Source organism: Aotus nancymaae, unplaced genomic scaffold (assembly GCF_030222135.1).
Source record: "Aotus nancymaae isolate 86718 unplaced genomic scaffold, 86718_ANA_hifiasm-v0.15.2.pri h1tg000011l, whole genome shotgun sequence".
Classification (NCBI taxonomy): Eukaryota; Metazoa; Chordata; class Mammalia; order Primates; family Aotidae; genus Aotus; species Aotus nancymaae.
In genome coordinates, this window is record NW_026988422.1 from 30,249,985 (window position 1) to 30,256,226 (window position 6,242).

Consider the following 6,242-nt stretch of genomic DNA (forward strand, 5'->3'; position numbering starts at 1 on the left):
AGTGCCCTAAAACTCCCAGGGAAGCAATTATCTAACTTAAAGAGAAGGTTCATCCCAAAAAGTTGATAGGACCACAGAGAGCAAGGTCAAAGTTCACCCTGGATGCAATGAGAAAAGAGAACTGAGGGTGAATCCTGAATTTCCCCATCCTGGATTTTCTTGGTTCTCCAGGACACAGTACACACTACATGACTAGTATTTAAAAAGTCTTCAAAGTGCATCACCTCCTCTGGCTTTGGGCAAACTTTAACTATTCTGAACATACAGAAATTTACCTTCTAGAGTTCCTTTAGCAGAGTGTCCCACTGCCTTGAAATAAGGAAGTTCTCCTTCATTTCTAACCTAAAGTACTCCTGTTAAAATTGAAATTTATTTCTTTAGAAGACATTCGAGGCAGCGAATTAGCATCCTGTGTCATTATTTTTCAGGTTATTCACGCATGCTAATACTTTAGACTCAGAGCTCCACTTCCTAACCTTTAGAGGCTTCGAGACACTTTCATTCCTTCAGTGCTAATAATTCTCATTTTTTCTTTTTTAATAGGTTCCATATTTCTCTTCTCCATCTCTTCATACCTATCTCAGGTTTCTTTCTACCCTTATTCTTTCTACCTCACCTCTATTCTTCTTCTCCCTACTTTCCCATCCCTTAATCTCCTCTCCTAAATGGACAAAAGCCTTGTTTTACCACCTCCCATTTTTCTGACCTGGCATTCTTCCCTGTAGGAATGTTAATTAGCATGTGGGATTTAATTAATTCAGCACCTAATTAAAAATGAGAGAGGAAGAGTGGGAGAGGAGGAGGGTGGGACAGACAGAGCCTGCTTCAGTGCAGAAGGCACCACAGATGGTTCTGGGTTGGCTGGCACCATGCCACTGCCCTCCAAACCCCCTCCTTTGCCCCCCACCCCACCAACTGCACGTACAGCAAGAGGAGAGGGACAAAAGTGAGGGGCATAGGCTGGCAGAGTCTCTAGACAAGTTCATTCAGTCCTGCCGCTGCTTTGTGCTGGGGAGAGACAGAGAAAACGAGAAAGGGAGGGAGAGACATGGACATACCCATACTCAGGAGCCAAAGAATGGGGCATCTGAACCGAATAATTCCTCTCCTCTTCAACACTGGAAGAAGCCAAGAGCTTGTTCATTCCAAGAGAGAGTTAGCATCTTGGGGTTCCCTGGCTCGTAAGGATCACTGAGGACAAGATGGGAAAACATAGGCACTGATCTGGAGAAAAGGGATAGCTTGCTTTGGCAACCAGGGACCTACTCTGCTGCCATTCTTCCCATAGCATGCTGTTTGCTCAGCAGGAGCAGGTGATGAGGAAGATAGCTATTCAAAATGAAAGACAGGATGGAGGGAGTGGGCGCAGATGGGCAATGGGGAGCAAATGGACAAGGAGATTTAAAGGAAGAGGAATGCAGGGTGTCCACGAACAAAAGGGAGAAGGTGGAAAGGGAAAGTGAAGAATAAATGATGGAGGAGAAGGAAGAGAAGGAAGTTAGGAACAGAGTGATGCTTTGTTTGCCAAGATGGATAAAGAGGGCTGGAATGTCTACGCAGAGGACTCCACATACTGATCCCGTACAGCCTAGGCCAGGCAGAGGGCAATGGCAGCACTGCAGGCAGAATGCAGGAGCAGATCTTTCTGAGGGTCAACCAAGCTGCCGGAGACAGGGATCCCATCCCACAGGATCTTCCTAAAAACTGGATATTTCTACCAAACCAGGAATTTATCAAAGGCAATGGAGAAAATCTTCCAAATGAACAGAAAAGGAGGCTAGAATGACAGGAAACTGCAAAATCTGATTCCAGGAGCTCCAGCAGGGAGATGGGTGAGGAATGGGATTTGCAGCAGTACCTAGTGGCTCTCTAGGATTGTCCCCTGATACTCTCAGGGGAAATGTGTCCAGTAGGGGATTGATGAGGGCTGAGAAAGTTCAGAAAGCAACACTTTGGTGGGAGGCATCTAGGAAGCTTTTAGGCTTGAAGCCTCGGGGGGACTACCTAAGAAGGGTAAGAAGGAAGTCTGCCATCAGTGACAGATTACATAAGATTGACTGAAGGAAACTAAGAAGGAAGGTGTGAAGCCAGATGAAGGTTTTCTGGTGTTAACTGTCACAGAGCTGAATGCAGTGGCAGAGAACGGTCATTGTAACTAAGAGACAGGGTCTTCCTGGTTAGGAATTCTGATTTGATCTCTTTACCACCTAGGGCTTCCTGTAAGAGTCAGCAGTGAGTAAATCAAAATTGAGAGAGAGGAAGTAGAAACTCAGGGGCTTTCTGTTCTCCAGAGCCCACCCATGGGGCTAAACCTAAGGTTGGGAAATGAAACAAAGCAGTTCTTAGGGTAAGGTACCATAGGCTCAGTTAAAGTGGTACATATAAATGCTTTCTAAACCTATTTTCTATTCTAAGCTTTAATTAACAATAAAAATAATAAGAAAATGTATTAATATAGCCACCATGACAGTTTTACACTAGAGAGAAATGCTATAAGATTTAGAGTTATCAGCACTAGTGGAAGGAGTGGTCCATAGAGCCTTTTGTTACTTAAGTGATCCTAGTCTGATGAGTTTGCTGCAAATGAGCAGCAGAGAGAGAATAGAGCTTCCAGAGTTTCAGCATCCACCACCAAGTGCCATCCAGATCCGAGGTATTTAGCAGCAGGGGTATACTAGCCAGCACTAAGGTCAAATTAAATCTGGAATGGGAATCCATTCCCTGCCTGGGTACTCTGGAGGCTCCTGTAGTAGACTAGCCTGTGTAAGGCCTGTGGGAATGCTAACTCCTTCCCAGCGAGCGAGGTCCCTCAACCAGTAAGCCAAGCCCACACACCCTGGCTGTCTTGCTGCTGATGCTCTCTTAGCAGGCCAACCAAGGCCAGCTTTTGACACAAAACCGGGTCACGGCTTCAAGGCTGTCAGGGGATGAATTAGAGACATTGGTTTCCAAAGGGTAGTAAAGAAAAAGTTAGACCTGAATGTCAGAGAAAACAGATTCTAATACCAGCCTAGCTAATGATTTATTTGAATAGTCTTAGATAAATCATTTCCCCCATAGGGCCTGTAAGCAAAAGAAAACAAAAATCAAAAAATTTTAGCCACAGCAATGTAAGTACCTAGAAAATAAACAGTTAAAACTCCATTTATTACTCTCCCAAAGGATGCTAAAACAAAAAAGTCTCTACCATTCACTGCAACAAATATTTATTGGGCCTTGCTTTTAAAAGAGGGACCTAAACAGAGATCACTGTCCACATTACATGAAACCACAACCCTAACTAGAGTCCCCTGAATAGAGCAAGAAAGATCTCTAAGAAAGGAAACAGGACAATCAGCTGAAAAAATGAAGAGGCCACCAGCCTCTGCCCCCACCAACATATGTATACACCTTAGGAAGGCAGGAGAGGTAGGCAAGGAGACAGGGCTCCACAGGCACCTACATGGCTTGGACAGTAAGGTGAGGGGGTGGTGTTCTAGTCCTTGCTTTTCACTGTGGCTCTGGAAAACTCTGCCTCTCCCATAATCCAGGAGTCAGTTTTGACTCACACATGCTGAGGAAATCGAAGCCAGCCATTCTAGGACTACCACTTACGCTAAGGAAGATCTCCCCTTACCAGGGAAACAAGGAAAGAGGCCACACTGTCCATATTGTGGACCATTCCTAGGATATACAGAAGTCAGACTCAGCACTACTATTCAGGGAGTAACCAGAATGCTATTAATTCATAAAGAATAATCCAATAAGAGAAAAGTCAGCCATCCTAGAAATTGGGTAACTTTACAATCAAAAACACTGCTGAATTAGCTGGTTCTAGGGTATTGGTCTCACAGTGAAAGGTCTCCAAAATAAAGTTAAAAAACGAGAGCTGAGATAACAGTCTAAAGAGTTCGGGCTATATTCTGGAAAAGCTAAACAATACAGAGCACTGTGGGCTAAATGAGGCAACCATGTAAATTCAGCTGTGATAAAGAAGAAACATGGAATGACAAAAAGAGGAAGCAGACTGCAAGAGCAAGCCAAGGTCCTGCAGCCAAAATTGTGCTCGGCAGTGGCCAGAAAGCCAGGATGCCCAGTGTCACAGCTGTCCTGGCAAGAACCTTGTGAAGACACAAAAGATCAGTAACAGGACATCTCCTCCAGTCTTCAAAATATAGGATAACAAAAGTAGAGGTATCCTTAGCAATCTAATTCAAAAGTCTCTGAATGAAGCCATTATTATCTGAATTCTTGCTATTCCCTGGCTCCCATTTTCCCAGTATGTAGAGCCCAAATCTGTAGATTCAGATAATGCAGGATCGATCCCTTGCCAACTGAACTCTCATTATCCAAATCCAGGAACTGAATAGATGCAGACAGCAAAGGATATCTTCTCGTTCCCATCATGCTTCCCTTAGAGAGCCTCATGATTATCCCCACCTAGTCTTCAGTACTGACCCCTCAGTTCTCCTCACCCTGTTCTCTTCTAAACCACTCTCATCTATATCCCTTTTTCACTGGGAGAGTCATCTGTAAGATGTCAAGGGTAGAACAGACAACAAAAAAGAAAGGGAGTAAGGAAGAGTGTAGATTTCAGATAGGGGAGGGAGATGGAGATCCTGCAGACAGACAGAGAGTGAGAAAGAGACAGAAAGCAAGAGAGCTGGAGCTGGGGGAGGGGAAGAAGATGGCACTGCGGAAAAAAGAGCACCACAAAATTAATTTGAGGAAGGGAACAGTAGAGAAGACGTTGGTGGAATAACAATCAGGCAGTAGAGGGCTGAGGAAAGGGGGAGGGCAACAGGGTGGGGAGGAATGATGCTGTCGGGGAGGGCCCTGCCTGCAGAGCAACAGCAGCACCACCTATGGGTATGGTGAAGGGCTACAGACTGCAACAAAAGAGGTCCCCGCCTGGGCACAGGAGTCTGGGTGCAGGTGGAGAGGAAAAAGCCATGGCTTTTGCCCTTCAAACCTCTCAGTCACACAACATGCAGGCTAGAAGAATAAATTGTATATGGCTCTCCTGGAAAGAAAGGGAATTAACAAGGTAAGGGAGGGAAGACAGAGAACTCCTGGCTTTTTCCATTGCAAGGGGGTTTCCCCTTCAGAACTCAGGCAGTAGAAAAGAGAATAATGTGAAAAGGGAGGAACACAAGGTACTGAAAGGAATGTGAGCACCTGCTTATTTCATTACCTGGAAAAAGGATTTTTATCTTTATTTCCAAGTGATTTCCCTTCCCCACTGTATATAGGAGAATACAGTTGCCTCCCTTGGGCCATGAATGCCCCTCACTCAGGTTTTCCTCCCAGCACTGCCTCAAAACTCCCAACCACCATTAGAAACCCCCAGGGAGCCACCAAGCTCTAAGAAGGAAAGAAAGGAAGGGTTCCCCCCACCAAGCAGACCAAGTCGGGGAGGACAGGGTGGAATGAAAGAGAGAATGCAAAAGGTCTGCAGAGGGAGGGGAGAGAGAAATGTGATCAGTAGTATTTGCTGTGCTTCCAGGGAGGAAGGAGCTGTCACATTTTTAATAATAATAAATACATGAAGACAGATTTGCCAGCACTCCTCTGGCTCCTTGGGAAGTGTGGGGGAGGGGAAGCAATGCAGCTGCAGCACAGACCAATATCGCCCCCTCCCCTCCCCCATTAGATAGGCTCAGTATTGCAGCAGCCTCCCCCTCCCCCTCTAACTGCAGTTCTCCCGTTCACAGCCCACCCTTTCCATGGTCCCTTCACACAGTTCTGCCCCTCCTCCCCCACCTCTATCTCTACTCCCTCCAACTCCACTCTATCCTTTCAGTGCCGGTCCTCATTTAACACAGCATTACTCCAGCTGGAAGAAGCCTTAGCACCTACATCTTAGATGAATGTATCTGCTCCCCCAATCCCGAGGCTCTCCTCTTTCCAATCAGTGTCCTTCACTAGCTGACAGCTATCTTTCCCCTACACCCCACACAACACTCCCACAGATGTAATCCAGCACATTTCATCATTTCCTGGATTCCACCAAAAGGGACTGCTTTTCTCCCCATTTTAATCTCAATGTGACCTCCTTTCTCACATCCTTCCTTAAATATAATGGCCATCAAATGTGTTTGTGTTTGGGGGTGTCAGGGCCTCAGGATTCAGTGACTACTGCCACCTATTGACCCAAATTTGTTTAAGATAGACCTCTAATACACTTCTTACACAGCAACGCTCTGTTATTTCAAAAGCATCAATAGCTTAAACATGCAAAGGCATGGCTCTTGGGGCTTCTC